A 17,126-nucleotide genomic window follows, 5' to 3' on the forward strand; every position below is an offset into this window, starting at 1 on the left:
AGAAACGTCCGTGATACAGTGTAGCGCAGGAGTGATTAAACAATAAATGGCACAATGGGGAACGGCAAAGTGGGTGGTAATCGGGCAATAAAGTAACAAAGGATGGACCAGAGGAGGTGTTAGTGGGAACAGCAGAACCATTACCAGACAATGGGAACGGTGCTTATGATCCGATACGTTGAACCTCATGTTGAGGCCAGAAGACGATAACATCCTGAAATATAGGCTTCAACGCCTTTTAATCAGACCAGGCAGCTTGGCCAGTCCGGATTGATTTCCTGCCCGATTTGAATTCGGCAGCCAAGGGACTAATTCAAAACCCAGCTTATCACATCTTTTCAGCTCTAGAGAAACAGGACGCACTCATATTCAGGGCAGATTTGGAGATTGACGCTGAATGTATGCTTATCCCAGTTGAGGTGAGGTAATGCGTACAGACAGGAAGACATAGTGATCAAGTATGGGCCGGAACCAAACACGGGTTTAGGGTATCCAATGAGACACAGAGCCGAGTCCCTCTGAGATACTTTAACTTTACTCAGTTGGGTGAGTTTCACTTTGCTCTGGGATCTGGACGCTGTGGGATCATTGGCACAAAATCACATGTTTTAACATGAAATATTTCTGTTTTCTCACATGTCGACCGGCTGTGAGGAGCGCAACTTTGACTAACAACTGGCGGGGCTGGTCCAGGATTTGGACCCTGCACCTCTCGCATTTCAAATGTGATCATCGCTAAGCGAGAATCGTACCCTAGACCAACGAGCCGCTGAGAGTGAAGAGCGTAGCTCTCAGATTCTGACGGTAGTGAGAAATGATATTCGGCGGATCGTGCGTGTGCTGTCCCTCCAGACCTATCTAATTAGCCCCCTCTCCATAGTCCTACAAATGTCATCCCTTTGACGAATATAGTATAAATTTGAGACATGATATTAGCAAAGTGCAGCATTCTTGTTAGCGAAAGGGGAATTTGGCGATGAGGTTAAATGTGATTGACAAAAACCAGGGGGTCAAATTTGTAACACAATAACGACGAGGATGGGATTATGAACCCATGCGTGCAGAACACAACGGATTGCAGTCGATCGCCTTAACCTCTCGGCAACCTCGTCTTTTACTTACCGAAGCGTCAGCCATTCAATTTCCCGCTTTTTGTATGCAAACAGAAATAAAGTGCAGGAAAATCCACTTCAAATCTTGCTCTGCCCGTGAAACCAGATGGACAATGATGAAAAGGTGCGATTAGATTCTTAAAGCAAACAGCCTTCCTTTACTTCTGGTGAGTGACTGTCCGAGATGGTTAGTTTTTCGGCAGAATCCCAGCAAAGAATATAAATTTCACAGAGCAGTCAAATTGACCGCAGCAGGACTCAAACCTGCAATCTTCTGATAACTTCACGATTAAGCCACGCGGTCTCTGCCATTTGCGTCAAATGTGTTGTTGTGTACATTGGGAGCAAATTCGGGCCAACTGCTATATTAAGGAGTGGATTTCGAAAAAGATGAGCATATTTCGAGTAACTGAACAGATGCACTGTGATCTGGGTGCGCACCGGCGCAGGCAACCCCATTTGGAACACAACAGTTTAACAATTCGGTCATTGCAGCTGAAATCACACTCTTTCTAAACTATACAACATGATCCGGGATTATCATAAAATCTGTCTCAAAGGGACAGATTATGAACCGGAACGGACAAGCATCCCGTTTAAACAGACACAGAATGATCCGCGACTGCAAGCACGTCCCTTTTACCCAGATGCAGACTGACCCTTGACTGACAGCAGTTCCCTTTTAAAAGAATAAAGTGAGATTTCTATCATCGCTGAAGGCAATTGTGCAGTGCGTGAGTGGGCGTGGGGCTCCGGAGCACGCGGGGCTGGGATGGTCATTAAAGCCACAGGTGATAGAAAGGCAGGAAGGAGGGAGGGACGTAATACTAATCCAGACAAAAAGCCAATTTAATAAAATGTATATACATAATTTAAAAAAAAATGAATATTTCTGAATTTTATTCATCAAAAATTGAATTTGATTTGATTTAAATAAATATATAATTAATTAATAATTTATTTATTTTTTGATTGAACGAAGGCTGTGTGTCTGGATGGCTAGCATTGTAAATAAGGGTGTGCACGCAGTAAATACCAACAGACACAGGCAGCCCATGGTGGAAGACAAGCTACGAGGGAAGATGTGGGATGCAATGGTGATCTTTTAAAGTGACTTGTGTCTGTCTGCTGTTTTTCAGGTGTGCAATGTCAGGATCCGACAGCAGTTGCTTTTGCTGTGAAAGTGGACAAAAGCAATAGATTCCAGTGCAGGCAGATCAGAAAAAACACATTTATTTTGAAATTTAAAAGCGGGGATGTATACATTGTATATAGGTATACACTCACACACACACACACACACACATATATATAAACAAAGTCAGACAGTGAGTCCTGTCTTGTCTTGTCCTGTTGTGATTTGAATTTGAAAATAAGGTGGTTAAGGTCATCATGTTTCAAAGCCACACGCGAGCCCTGGTTGAAATCCGTATTTTTCTAACTTGGGATTTTTGAAATTTTTCAGATGTGGAATGGCAAGATCCCACAGCAGATTGTTCTTCTGTTAGATATTCCTCGAAGGTGTATTCAATCAAATCGGCATGGCTTCAATTCCACGTAATATTTTTTTTCACACATGATATTAATTTATTAATTGTCCAGCAAGATCGCACAACACGGTTGCACTCTCTCCCTCTCTTACACAAACTCAGCAACGAACTTAAATTCCTATACACTGCAAAGGCAGTTTTTGAAATTTGAAATTTGAAATCTGGCACAGACAGTACATCACTTTTCAACAGACACAGACATTTCCGGGACTGAATGCAAATCCCTCTGATACATATATAGAAATATCTTGGACTGAGAGTTCTTTAATTTTAAACAGGCCCAGAATGACCCGGGACTGAGAGTAAATTCCTTTGGAAACAGACACAGATTTATACTGGACTGACAGCAAATCGGTTTAGACCGGCATAGAATGATCCGGGACCTCTCGCATTTCCACTGTGAAAATCCCAAAGAGAGAACCATGCACCTAGACCAACGAGCCGCCGACAGTAAAGTGCGTAACCCATTCTATATTAAAACGGCATAATCTGAAGGTATTGAAGAAAGCTATTCGGCCCACCGTGGCTGTGCTGAGTCTCTGAGTGAGCAATCAAATTAGTCCCCCTCTCCATAGTCCTGCAAATAAGAACATAAAAACATAGATTTTCCCTTTGATGTATATATTGGGCCTGAAGTCACTGTGCTACGCTTCCCCCAGGCGATCGGCTGAAAACAGGAATAAGGTTCCACACCTACCTTTTGGTCCTGTGCCCTCCAGCAGTCCGCTTCTGAGGCCTTCTCGTCCCGCCCTTCGCAGCGTATTCAGGTCTTGGAGCTTCGGAGGGAGAAGCTGGATTCACGTGGCTCTGGACAGCCAATGAAGGTACAGTATTATCATTCATAATAATAGCATCTCCGTAAGTACGGGCTCTCAATATTACGAATGAGAACGCTTCATCACCCAAACACACATAAAAATTAAAAAAACAACATCTCGCGTATTAATTTAAATTAATGTTTATACATGTGTTCGAAAACAATATATTTTTCGGATTTTTAAAAAAGTTTGTTATTTATAGTTTAAAATAAACCTACCATAGTGGACAGCGTTTTTAACATAAATATGTTATTACATTTCATTTGTATATATTTTTAAATTTTTTATATGTTTTAAAACTCTTACACTTATAAAAGCACTCGATGCACCTGCTTTTCCCAGGCGCAAGAAATTTAAGGACATTCGTTGGGCAACAGATGGGCAAATAGTGCATACTCCCCCATGCGAATGTCCTTCTCCTGAAGAAGCGTTGGATCAGTCAAGCAAGAATTTGACATTGGAAAATATGCTTTTCAGTGCATGCATCCCGTATGCCAAAGAAAGGCTATTGTGGGTCATTGCCGGTTGTGTACCTATTCCGTACAGACCCAGTGAGGCCGGAATTACAGGACCTATATTAATTTGAGACATGACATAACCAAAGTGCAGCATCCTTGACAGTAAAATGTAAATTTCGCCATGAGGTTTAATGTGATTTACAAAACAACAAGAGGATTCCTACGTTTAACACAATAAGGACGAGTATGGGATCCGGACCCACGCATGCAGATCACAATGATTTAGCAGTTATTCGCTTTAAACTTTGCACCACCTCCTCTCCCGTTTGCAGCAACGTTCGGCATTCAATTTCCTGCTTTTTGTATCCAAACAGAAATATTCTGCAAGAATGTCCACTTCACCACTTGTCCTGCCTATGCAACCAGATCGACAATGTTTAAAATGTGCCATCAGCTTCTTAAAGCAAACGGCTTTCCATTACGTCAGGTGAGTGGCTGAAAACACGAGGAATTATGTGCACCAGGTATAAAAGAAGGAAGAGCTGCCAGAGTTAGGATATTCACAAAAAGAAGGAATTGGAATAGGGCAGCATAAACAGGGAAATGAGGAGCTCTGGAAACAGAGCAATAAGGAGCTCCTGAAACAGAATGATAAAGAGCTCCAAAAACAGTGGGAAAAGGAGCTCCTGAAACAGGGGGATATGGAACTCCTGACACAGAGGAATTAGGAGCTCCTGAAACAGAGGGATAAGGAGGTCCTGAAACAGCGGGATTAGGAGCTCCTGAAATAGGGCGATAAGGAGCTCCTGAAACAGAGGGAAATGGAGCACTAGAAACAGAAGGATAAGGAGCTCGTGAAATAGAAGAATTAGGAGCTTCTGCAATGAAGGGGTAAGGAGCTGCTGAAACAGAGGGATAAGGAACTCCAGAAACAGGGAGATAAGGAGCTCCTGAAACAGAGGGATTAGGAGCTCCTGAAACAGAGGGATAAGGAACTCCAGAAACAGAGGGATAAGGAGCTCCTGAAACAGAGGGATAAGGAGCTCCAGAAACAGAGGAATTAGGAGCTCCTGAAACAGAGGGATAAGGAGCTCCTTCAACAGAGGAATTAGGAGCTCCTGAAACAGAGGGATAAGGAGCTCCTGAAACAGAGGGATAAGGAGCTCCTGAAACAGAGGGATTAGGAGCTCCTGAAACAGAGGGATAAGGAGATCCTTCAACAGAGGAATTAGGAGCTCCTGAAACAGAGGGATAAGGAGCTCCTGAAACAGAAGGATAAGGAGCTCCTGAAATAGAGGAATTAGGAGCTTCTGCAATAAAGGGGTAAGGAGCTCCTGAAACAGAGGGATAAGGAACTCCAGAAACAGAGGGATAAGGAGCTCCTCAAACAGAGGGATAAGGAGCTCCTGAAACAGAGGGATAAGGAGCTCCAGAAACAGAGGAATTAGGAGCTCCTGAAACAGAAGGATAAGGAGCGCCTTCAACAGAGGAATTAGGAGCTCCTTCAACAGAGGAATTAGGAGCACCTGAAACAGAGGGATAAGGAGCTCCAGAAACAGAGGGATAAGGAGCTCCTGAAAGAGAAGGATAAGGAGCTCCAGAAATAGGGGGATAAGGACCTCCTGAAACAGGAGGATAAGGAGCTCCTGAAACTGAGGGATAAGGAGCGCCTGAAAGAGAGTAATTAGGAGCTCCTGAAACAGAGTCATAAGGAGCTCCTGAAAAAGAGGGATAAGGAGCTCCTGAAACAGAGGGGTAAGGAGCTCCTGAAACAGTGGGATAGGGAGCTCCTGAAACAGAAGGAAAAGGAGCTCCAAAACAGGGGAATTAGGAGATCCTGCAACAGGGTGTAAGGAGCTCCTGAAACAGAGGGATAAGGATATCCTGAAAGAGATGAATTAGGAGCTCCGGCAACAGAGGAATAAGGAGCTCCTGAAACAGTGGAATAAGGAGCTCCTGAAACAGAGAGATGAGGTGCTTCTGAAACAGAGGGATAAGAAGCTCCAGAAATACAGGGATAAAGAGCTCGTGCAACAGAAGAATTAGGAGATCCTGAAACAGCGGGATAAGGAGCTCCTGAAATAGAGTGATAAGGAGTTCCGGAAACATGGCGACAAGGAGCTCCTAAAACATAGGGATAAGGAGTTCCAGAAACAGGGGGATAAGGAGCTCCTGAAACTGCGGGACAAGGAACTCCTGAAACAGAGAAATTAGGAGCTCCTGAAACAGAGGGATAAGCAGCTCCTGAAAAAGAGGGATAAGGAGATCCTGAAACAGTGGGATAAGGAGCTTCGGAAACAGAAATATAATAAGCTCCAGAAACAGGGGGAGACGGAGCTCCTGAAACAGAGGGATAAGGAGCTCCTTCAACAGAGGAATTAGGAGCTCCTGAAACAGAGGGATAAGGAGCTCCTTCAACAGAGGAATTAGGAGCTCCTGAAACAGGGGGCTAAGGAGCTCCTGAAACAGAAGGATAAGGAGCGCCTGAAACAGAGTAATTAGGAGCTTCGGAAACAGAGGCATAAGGAGCTCCTGAAAAAGAGGGATAAGGAGCTCCTGAAACAGAGGAATAAGGAGCTCCTGAAACAGTGGGATAAGGAGCTCCTGAAACAGAGAGATAAGGTGCTTCTGAAACAGAGGGATAAGGAGTTCCAGAAATACAGGGATAAAGAGCTCGTGCAACAGAAGAATTAGGAGATCCTGAAACAGAGGGATAAGGAGCTCCTGAAACAGAGTGATAAGGAGTTCCAGAAACAGGGCGACAAGGAGCTCCTGAAACATAGGGATAAGGAGTTCCAGAAACAGCGGGATAAGGAACTCCTGAAACTGCGGGATAAGGAACTCCTGAAACAGAGAAATTAGGAGCTCCTGAAACAGAGGGATAAACAGCTCCTGAAAAAGAGGGATAACGAGATCCTATAACAGTTGGATAAGGAGCTTCGGAAACAGAAATATAATAAGCTCCAGAAACAGGGGGATACGGAGCTCCTGAAACAGTGGGATAAGGAGCTCCTTCAACAGAGGAATTAGGAGCTCCTGAAACAGAGGGATAAGGAGCGCCTTCAACAGAGGAATTAGGAGCTCCTGAAACAGGGGGCTAAGAAGCTCCTGAAACAGAAGGATAAGGAGCTCCAGAAATAGGGGTATAAGGACCTCCTGAAACAGGAGGATAAGGAGCTCCTGAAACAGAGGGATAAGGAGCTCTTCAAACAGAGGGATAAGGAGCTCCTGAAACAGAGGGAAAAGGATCTCCTGAAGCAGAGGGATAAGGAGCTCCTGAAACAGGTGGATAAGGAGCTCCTGAAAGAGATGAATTAGGAGCTCTTGCAACAGAGGGATAAGGAGCTCCTGAAACAGTGGGATAAGGAGCTCCAGAAACAGAGGGATAAGGAGCTAGTGCAACAGAGGAATTAGGAGCTCCTGAAACAGAGGGATAAGGAACTCCTGAAACACAGGGATAAGGAGTTCCAGAAACAGGGCGGTAAGGAACTCCTGCAACAGATGGATAAGGAGCTCCGGAAACAGAAATATAATAAGCTCCAGAAACAGAGTGATAAGGAGCTCCTGAAACAGAGGAAGTAGAAGCTCCTTCAACAGTGGGTAAGGAGCTCCTGAAACAGAGTGATAAGGAGCTCCTGAAACAGAGGAATTAGGAGCTCCAGAAACAGAGGTGTAAGGAACTCCAGAAACAGAGGAATAGGGAGCACCTGAAAAAGAGTGAAATGGAGCTCCAGAAGCAGAGGTCTAAGGCGCTCCAGAACAGAGGGATAGAGAGCTCCTGAAACAGAGGGATAAGGAGCTCCAGAAATAGAGGGACAAGGAGGGCCTGAAACAGGGGAATTTGAAGCTTCGGAAACAGAGGGATAAGGAGCTCCACAAACAGAGCGATAAGGAGCTCCTGAAAATCGGGAATTCAGAGCCCCGGCTACAGGGATTTTCAGAATTTCACAAAGAGGGGCATTTGGTGTACAAAAGACAGGTGAATTATGACCACCAAAAACAGGGCGATTAAGAGAGATTTCAGTTCTTGCACCCCCAAATATCATTGTCAGGTACAGTTTCTAAATATAATGTACTCTGATCCATCTTTCTTCGGTTCAATGTGGAAGAATTTTCACTTCGCCACAGGGACGTATATCTACACAGTTATTTTCGCAAAATCTTAATAAACGACTCTTTGCAACTTTATGTTCCACGACACTATTTGCAGTGCCAGTTACATTGTTATTCACTAAAATTGGATGAGAGAGCGGGACTGGAAAGAGTCTCCCCGTTTGTTTTTCTTTCTATGTCTTCTCACGTCTGTCTTTCTTTCTGTCTCCCCATCTATTTCCAACACTCTCTCGCTCAACCTATCACTCCACCGTCTTTCTCGCCACTTCTGTAAGCCCCGTCTGTCTTTCTCTGTGCTCCTCCCGCCTGTCTCTCCGTCTGACTCCCACTGTCTTTTTCTTTCCTCTGCTGTTATCTCTATTTCCATCTCCCGGTCTGTGCCCATAAGTCTCTGCCCCTCCATCCCTCTCCCGTCTGTCTCTCGAGTCTGTCCCTTGCAGTTCTCCGTCCGTCTGGCCCGCAGTCTGTCCACCTATTTCTCTCACTGTCTGTCTCTGTCGTTACCTCCCTGTCTCCCACCTGTTTAACTTCCTCGTTTGCACCCTCTCTGTCTCCCCATTCTGGCTCTCCCTCTCCCTAACTTCCCTGCTTTCCTGTGTCTACCTGATCCCTCCGCTCCATTTCTGTCTTCCCCGTTTCCCTCTGCTCTATCTCTCTCCCCTTCTCATCCTCCCGTCTGTCTACCACCATCAGTCTCACCCACTCTGTCTCCTTCTTTTACATTTCCAGTTGGACTATTTCCACCATACGGTCTGTCGCTCTCTCTCGATCACCTCCTGTGTGTGTCGCTCTCTCTGTCCCTCCCTCTCGAACTATTTCCTATCTATCGCCCGTTTTTCTCTCACTCTCTCTGTTGCCCCATCTGACTCACCAGTTTGCCTGGTCCCGTCTAGCACCGTCTCTGCCTTTGGCTTTGTAACATATCATCTTTGTACCGCAGCCTGCCGCAATCCGTCATTCTTCCAGTCAATCTGTATCCCAACACACCCAATGTGTTGCTCTCTCTCTGTCTCTCGCTCCCCCATCTCTTTTTCTTTGTCTATCACGTCGTTTTCTCCCTGTCTCTCCTGGTCTCATTTCTGCCAATTTCACTCCCACGTCTGTCCCATTCTAACCCGCCTCACGTGTACTCACTTCTTCATCAAACCCATCTGTCCTGTCTATCCACAGCTGTCTCCCCATCTCGCACTCTCTCTGTCACCCCCAAATGTTTGTCTCTCATTGCCCCGCCGATCTGTCTGTCTGTCTCTCTCTGTGCCTCCGCCTTCTCGTTCTCTCCCTCTTTCTCCCCACGTCTGTCTCCCTATATTTCTCACTCTGTTTGACCCATCCATTACCCCACCGTCTGCCTCTATCTATATATCTCTCTCTTTCACTGTCTCCACCCTTTTTTTTTTAATTAATTCAGAAATTTGGGCGTCGCTAGTAAGGCCTTCCTTCCTTTGTTGCCCTTCTGAAACTGCACTGGAGAGAGTGGTGGTGAGCCGACTATTTGTAACCGCTGCAGTCCGTGTGGTGAAGGTACTCCCACAATGCTGACATTGTAGCAGCGGTTTGATTCAACTGAGTGTCTCGCTGGGCCATTGTAGAGGGCATTAAAGTATCAACCACATTGCTATGCATTTGGAGTCACGTATACCCTAGACCAGTAAAGGACGGCATATTTCATCTTCTTACGGACATTAGTGAGCCAGATGGATTGTTACCACGATCCAGTAGTATCATGGTCATTTTTGATAATAGCTTTTTAAATCCAGATTGGTGTAATTAACTGAACCTAAATTCCTCAGCTGTGGTGGCAGGATTTGAACTTACATCTCGGGATCTTTCGTCCAGACCACTGGATTAGTTCAGTAACATTCCCACTCTGCTACCGTACGGTTTCTCTCGTTCTCTCTCTCGGTGTATTCCCGGTCTGTCTCCTCCTCCCTTTTCCCCCACCTGCCTCTCTCTGTCTTGCCTCTGTCTTTTTCCACCGCCTGTCTCCATCCCTCTATCTCACTCCCCACGCTCCTACCCATATCTGTCTGTCGCTCTGATCCCCCGTATGTCTCTCTCATTCTGCCTCCTCCTATGTCTTTCTGGTCCTGTCTCTCCTGTATGCATCTCTCTCTTTCTCTGTCTCCTCATTTGTCTGCCGTTGCTGTCTGCCCCATCTGTATCTCTCGCCATCTCGCTCTGTTTGCCCCGATTGTTTCAACCAATTCTTTATTTTTCTGTCCCTGACATGTCTATCTCAGCCCCTCTCTCTCTCACTCACTGCGTCATCCTGCCGTCTGTCTCTCTCGATCTCTATCTCAGCCCAATCTGCTATCTTTCTGGCTAACACACTTCTGCCTCCCCTGTCTGCCAATTACTGCCGCTTCCACCATTGACCCCCGTCTGCCACTCTCTGTCGCTCTCTGTCTGCGTTCTGTCAGATTTTCCTGTCTGCCTCCCCTGTTTGTCATGCACTGCCCCCTTCCATTATTCTCCCACATCTGACCACACCCTTCTGCCTTCCACGTCTATCTCTGTCTTTGTCTCCCACAATATGTCCCCCCCCCCCCCCCCCCGCAGTTTGTGTCTATCCGTCCCTCACCCTGTCGGTCTATCTTGCCGCCCACTCCCCTCAGTATTGTCGCTCTCTCTCTTTCAAAATCTGTCTGTCTCGCTTTCTGTCTCTTCGGACTGTCTCCTCTCCATCACAACCCTCTGTCTGTCTCTCTCTTTCTGTGACATGCACATAACTGTCTCCCCCTGCCTGTCCATCTCTCTGTCACCTTTACCAGGCGTAAGATTTTGAAGGAGATCTTCTCGTCAAGAGGTGGGAAAATAGCGCAAATCTCCGATCGCAAAGACCCTTCTCTCGGGGATCCGTTGGTTCTATCAAAAGCCATTTTGAATGTTCCAGTGCTGATTTTCGGCGCATGCACATCGCGCTCTGATTAGCGCACTTGAGGGGCCTCGACGGTTGCGTGCTGATAAGTTGTCAATGACGATTGCAATAATTATTAATCTTTCACAGAGAGTTATGTAATTAATTTAATAAGCTTCATTTTAATTTAATAAATCCCTGAACGGGCATCGAACCTGTGCCGACGAGAATAGAGCGCTGCTTCCTAACCACTAGGTGGCGGTCACCGGGGTGAGTAAACGTTGAGGCTGAGAACGCATGAGCCAGTCAGACGGCCTCTGTGAGAATCTTCAAAGGGAGAATGTTCAAAGTAAACTAGTCGCAACAGCATTGAACTGCAATTATTAAAAAACAGCCAAAGCCTGTGTTTTGCCCTGGCACACATGCCGGACATTAAACCGCGCAACTAAACCGTTTTGAAGATTGAATGTTCCTTGAAACTGGCTCGTTTTGTTAACTGTAAAACATATGATTTATCTTAAAGACTTGGATATTTTATTGCAGTCCTCTGCTGTTGCGACTTTACAAGAACAACAACATCAATTTAGCTGCCAGATTGATGTGTGGTATCCGGATTATTTTCAATACCCGCAAACTGGCGCACTGGGATTGTATCGGGCAGTATCTGGATTGCATTGCTGACGCTTCACGTCAATGACATTTAATCACAAACTCATCGTCATAAATCTTTCCAGAGATGCTGGCTGAGTATATCTAACATTTTCTGATGTCATTTCAGATTTACAGGCTTCGCAGTACTTTGCTTTTGAAACTAAAAAGTTATGTAATTTGACGTCATTGGGGATTCGAAAGTCAGGGCGTTTATTCAACGGCAAACGTGAGACGTGCGTGGTGTGCATCCTCCCTGCTGACAGGTACAGAACATCACTGAGTGGTGAGGAACATTTTGAGAGGTGAAGGGGAGCAGCATAAGCCGTGATCTATGTGCTAAACAATGACATAAGGAGATAAAGGGATGAATTCCTTCAGTCAGAGTTTCAGGTGTAATTAAGGAAATTAATGAGCAGGACCACAAAGGCATTCCATGGATTATTACCAATTCCCTGCGATATTGAGTTTAGAATAAACGGTGCACGAGGTTGGGCTACAGAAACCTGGGACATTGGGACCAGATCTGGCGCAGGACGGACCTGTTTTCGCAGGTCGGGTTGGACATCAACAGAGCTTGGACCAAAGTACTCGCGGGAAGATTACCTCGTGGGTCGGGTGAGGGGTTGAACCAATTTGGCAGTGGATTTGTGTATCAGGATGAAACAGCTGTCGATGTTGTAATTTTGCACTGTATACCCAAGTCCAGATGATTATTATATAGCAAATATCGCAGTGAACGTGGCATCAGACAGGGCATTGCAGCCCATCCGTAGGAAACGATATACCACGGCCCGAAGAAACCTTCCCTTACACCGAGCACAAGCACAGGCAAAACAGGCACAGCAGAATTTCCTGATGACCGCAGAGAGCAAAATGTTCTTTGATCAGCGATAGTTCTAAATATATTTTAATGTCTCTGTGTTAAGTTGCAATTTGTTCTGTGGGATATAAATATATTTTGTATATTTGTGTTAGTGTTTAAGTATTTGAATGCAACAACTTTATTTATAATTGAATTGTGGAGCACCTGTGTGTGTTATATATGTATATTCTGTGTCTATCTTTGTATCTATGTTATTTGTAAACACCTCGCAAATAAACGCAAAGACAATAGCAGCACAGAGATACTTAGAGATAAATTCAGAAAGAAAACAGAGATAAAAACAAATACATTTATAATAACGCAGAGATGAACACAAATAATTTGATAATCAAGGTTCCACACAATTGTATTTACATGTCACAGACAGATACACAAATATATTTTAAATTTCCCGCACGGACATCCAATTTCATTAGAAATAACAAAACATTAAATACAAAAATATAACACATCGATGGCGAAAATCTATGGAGTCTCAATAACTGAAGGCTCCTTGCAGAGAGCCGGCACAGGCACGATGGGATGAATAGCTTCCTTCTGTGCTGAATGATTCGATGATTCTTTGTTTTCTTGGTTGCAAGGCAGGTGGAACAGGCAGCTGCAAGATGGGAGCACTGAAACCACAAGACGTGCAGCTCTAGTGGCGCAATCGGTTAGCGCGCTGTACTTATATGACAGTATCAAGCAGGATAAATGCCGAGGTTGTGAGTTCGAGACTCACCTCGTGCAGCCGATGCTTTGCATGTGACGTTTGAACTTTTCAGAGTCTGAGGCCGTTTGGTATTTATCCATCTCGCTTGTCTCTTCTCCATGTTCTCTGGTGCTGTCTGTGTCTCTTGCTGCGGTCATCTCAGTGTCAATCTGTGGGTTATTTCTGAATGAATACCCGTGCCTGTTCCCAGATGAAATAAATTAGGGGATCAAACAATTCCTCGTGTGACACGAGGGAATTAATGAGCCAACATTTGTAACAACATATAGTTGATTGTAAATCTTGAGTGATAAAGGTTCAATTGTATAAAAAACCAAACTATGATCAGAACGTGTTTCCAATAAGCTGCCTTTTAATGTATTCTCGCAACCATTGTAGCTCAAGGAGTTTCATAATTAATTAACATAGAAATCAAGCAATGAAACGGTAGAGAGGGTTCTAAGACTGTCGAATGCCGCCGCCCAGAGCAACATTTAAAACCAGGTTTAAAAACTGGCAGCGTGGAGGATGAAGGGAAGAGAGGAAAGAGAGCCACAGAAAAGCGACGGGAGTTTCCGAAGCTTAGGGAGCTTTTCTCTGACCACAGCATAGTTGCGCATGGCACGGATATTTTTGCTATTAAATATGAATAAAATGCAACGTTTGCAGGTCTTTCTATTTCTCACCTGCTGCAGTCATAGGAAAATAGAAACAGGAGGTGGATATTCAGCCATTCAATCATGCTCCGCCTTTTAACTAACTATGTCAGAACTCCATTTGCCTGCGATGATTACAGGGAACATTAAGACGGATTGCAAAAGTTTCTATAGATATGTAAAGAGAAAAAGGTTAGTAAAGACAAACGGAGGTCACCTACAGTCAGAATCAGGGGAAGTCATAACGGGGAACAAAGAAATGGCGGATCAATTGAACAAGTACTTTGGTTCGGTATTCACGAAGGAGGACACAAACAACCTTCCGGATATAAAAGGGGTCAGAGGGTCCAATAAGGAGGAGGAATTGAGGGAAATCCTTATTAGTCGGGAAATTGTGATGGGGAAATTGATGGGATTGAAGGCCGATAAATCCCCAGGGCCTGATGGACTGCATCCCAGAGTACTTAAGGAGGTGCCTTGGAAATAGCGGATGCATTGACAGTCATTTTCCAACATTCCATTGACTCTGAATCAGTTCCTATCGAGTGGAGGGTAGCCAATGTCACCCCACTTAAAAAAAAAATCGATCAATGTGAAACTTGAAAATGTCAATTACCCTCAGTCTCGATAGATTTTTAGGGGAGGAATTATAAGACAGTTGGAATAGGCAGCTGTATGATGGAAGCATTAATAACACACAGCATCCGCACACATGCAGAGGTGGAATCGGATAGCACGCAGTACTTATGTGATCGTATCAGCCCCGGAAAACTCGATGTTGTGATTTCGAGCCTCACCTAAAACAACTGATGGTTTTGCTTATGACATTTCTACAGGAATCGAAATACAATTGCTGTATCCCCAAACGTTATCGACATATTCACTGTTTTATTCCAGCACTTAGTTTCCTCATGCTAACAATATTGCAACGGAGGATGAGAATTGTAATTATTTATGGGATGGAGTGGAGGCGTTTTGACATTTAATCAAGAACTCTGATGTAAAGAATAAAGTGCCGGAAACACACTCGATTTCACAGAAATGATATGTAAACGCATTGGTTATCTCCACATAAATCCTGCACCATATTCAACAGAAACAAGGATTTCGTTAATAATGTTGTGCTCAGTGTTGCAATGGCTCGTGCATTGGACTTCTCACTGATTCTGTTCTATAGAAACATTCAAACTTGTCGATTCGAGTCCTATAAAAGTCTAATCGTAAATTAATTGAATGGTTACCGCACAGTAGGAGGCCATTCGTCCCATCGAGAGCGTGCCAGCTCTCAGCTAGTCCCAATCCCCCGTCCTTTCCCCATAGCCCTGCAACAGGGTTGGCTGTTTCCGAGGCTGGAAAGTGAAAGTTTGCAGCAAACCGAAACTGTCTGCGATAGCCAGAAGGTTTAATGTTTTGGGCCTGATATACGCTTAAGTTTACCTGCTCGCCACTACACTCTTTAAAGCTCCATTCATTGCTCGAATAAATAAGAGCTCTCGCAAATGGCTACATTTCCCTCTCTCAGAGCCTGAGAGATCGCCAGGGAGCGAAGCACGTTTAAACTGTCGCCCAATTATCTTTCACGCTTTTACAACATTTCAAGAGATCAAAAGGATTTCCGCTCAAGATGCAATGACCTTTTCTGTTATTGTCTTGGCATGCATCTTTCTATCTCTCCCTATCTCTGTCTCTGGTATTTCTCTGGTTTTCGCTGATTGAGTTCTCAGGCTTCAATGGACGGCATGGGCTGATCTATCCTGCAAAAAGGGCAGAAATGGGTAAAGAAAGACGTGGACTATATGGCAGAATGGTGTAAATTCGGGGCAAATATCTTAACAGATATGTTCCTTCGCGTTCACAGTGAAATAAAGCAGCACCGATTACAGTTGTCTTAAGGTAGAGTGTACATTATGAGGATGCCGAGACAGACGACAATATAAAGCTATTAATACTGCAAAATTTATTTGATAATACAGGTCACATATTCAAAATTAGTTTTGTGAACACATTCCAATATTGTTGACTTGGAATAATCAGCAATGCTCGCACGGCAGTTGGATGCCTGTGTCCAATTGGAAAGCTGTCAGAAACAACATGCAGAACATTGACTTTCTGCTGAACAGACCACGAGCCTCCTTCTTGAAAATGGTTCTCCAGTCCCGCTAAGAGGGGATTAAGCATCATGAATTTACTGACTGGAGGAATTGTATTTACTCCACGTGATCGGCTCGGCTCATCCTTGGGCCGAATTGCGATTGGTGCGAGCAAATTCTGCAGCAAAAGTGCAGGGGGCATTTTCCCTTCTTTAAAGAACAGTAATGATTCAGTTTCAGATTTTGCTGCAGAATTTGCTCGCACCAATCGCAATTCGGCCCAAGGATGAGCCGAGCCGATCACGTGGGGCAAATACAATTCCTGCAGTCAGTAAATTCAGTTGGCATATCAAGAAAATATAAGAAATCACCGTGACTCGGTCAGTGAGCGCGCAGCTTAAAGGATAAGGTATGTTTTCAGGAAATGACAGTTAATTGGAGATTTAGATTCAAAGCTTATTTTATGTAATATTCAATCAAATGCTTGGAAGGTTTATCAGCAACAAACGCTCAACCAAGTAAATGAGCACAATCGATTCGCAGTCCATCGCCTTAACCTTCGGCTGCCATCTAGCACAACTCAGCTATTCCATTTCAGGCTTTTTGCATCCATACAGAAATACCCTGCAAAACGTCCCCTTCACGACCTGTCCTGCCCAGATCGAAAATGTTGAAAATGTATAATCAGCTTCTATAAGCAAACGGCCTTCAGCTACGACAGGATGGTTGTGAAATGTCTCCTCAAAAGATGAGGTGCGGACCCCTTTTAATTAGACCAGGCAGCTGGACACGCCGTTTTAAAACCGACCAACGCAGAACTCTCTACAGTTAGAGCACATTAGGCGTACTGTGTGCAATTCTGTCCGCCATATTATGAAAGAAGATAAGCAAGGCACTGGATAGGGTGCGGAGAAGATGATATTCTATCAGGAAAGAATCGACAGGCTCAATGTATTTTGTCGTGAAACAAGAAGTCTGAGGGGTGACCGAATAGAGCGCTTTAATATCTTGAAAGGTTTTGATAGGCTAGTTACACAGTGTTTTGTTTTCACTTGTGGGGAAGAGTATTACTAGAGACCATCAATATAAGAAAAATCAGCAACAAATCAAATTGGGCATTAAGAAGTATCTTCTTTCGCCAGAGAGTGGTAAGAATGTAGAACTCGCTACCACCAGAGTGGTTGAATGAAATGTTATAGATGCATCTAAGGAGCGGTCGAATAAACATATGAAGGATAACTGAATGG

The 17,126-nt window shown here is 44.5% G+C and overlaps 1 pseudogene; it reads right to left on the reverse strand.

The window, feature by feature from the left end:
- LOC139251824 (histone H2B 1.2-like) overlaps positions 1-17,126 on the reverse strand; it is a 35,839-nt pseudogene that overhangs the window by 14,528 nt on the left and 4,185 nt on the right.

Source organism: Pristiophorus japonicus, unplaced genomic scaffold (assembly GCF_044704955.1).
Source record: "Pristiophorus japonicus isolate sPriJap1 unplaced genomic scaffold, sPriJap1.hap1 HAP1_SCAFFOLD_45, whole genome shotgun sequence".
Classification (NCBI taxonomy): Eukaryota; Metazoa; Chordata; class Chondrichthyes; family Pristiophoridae; genus Pristiophorus; species Pristiophorus japonicus.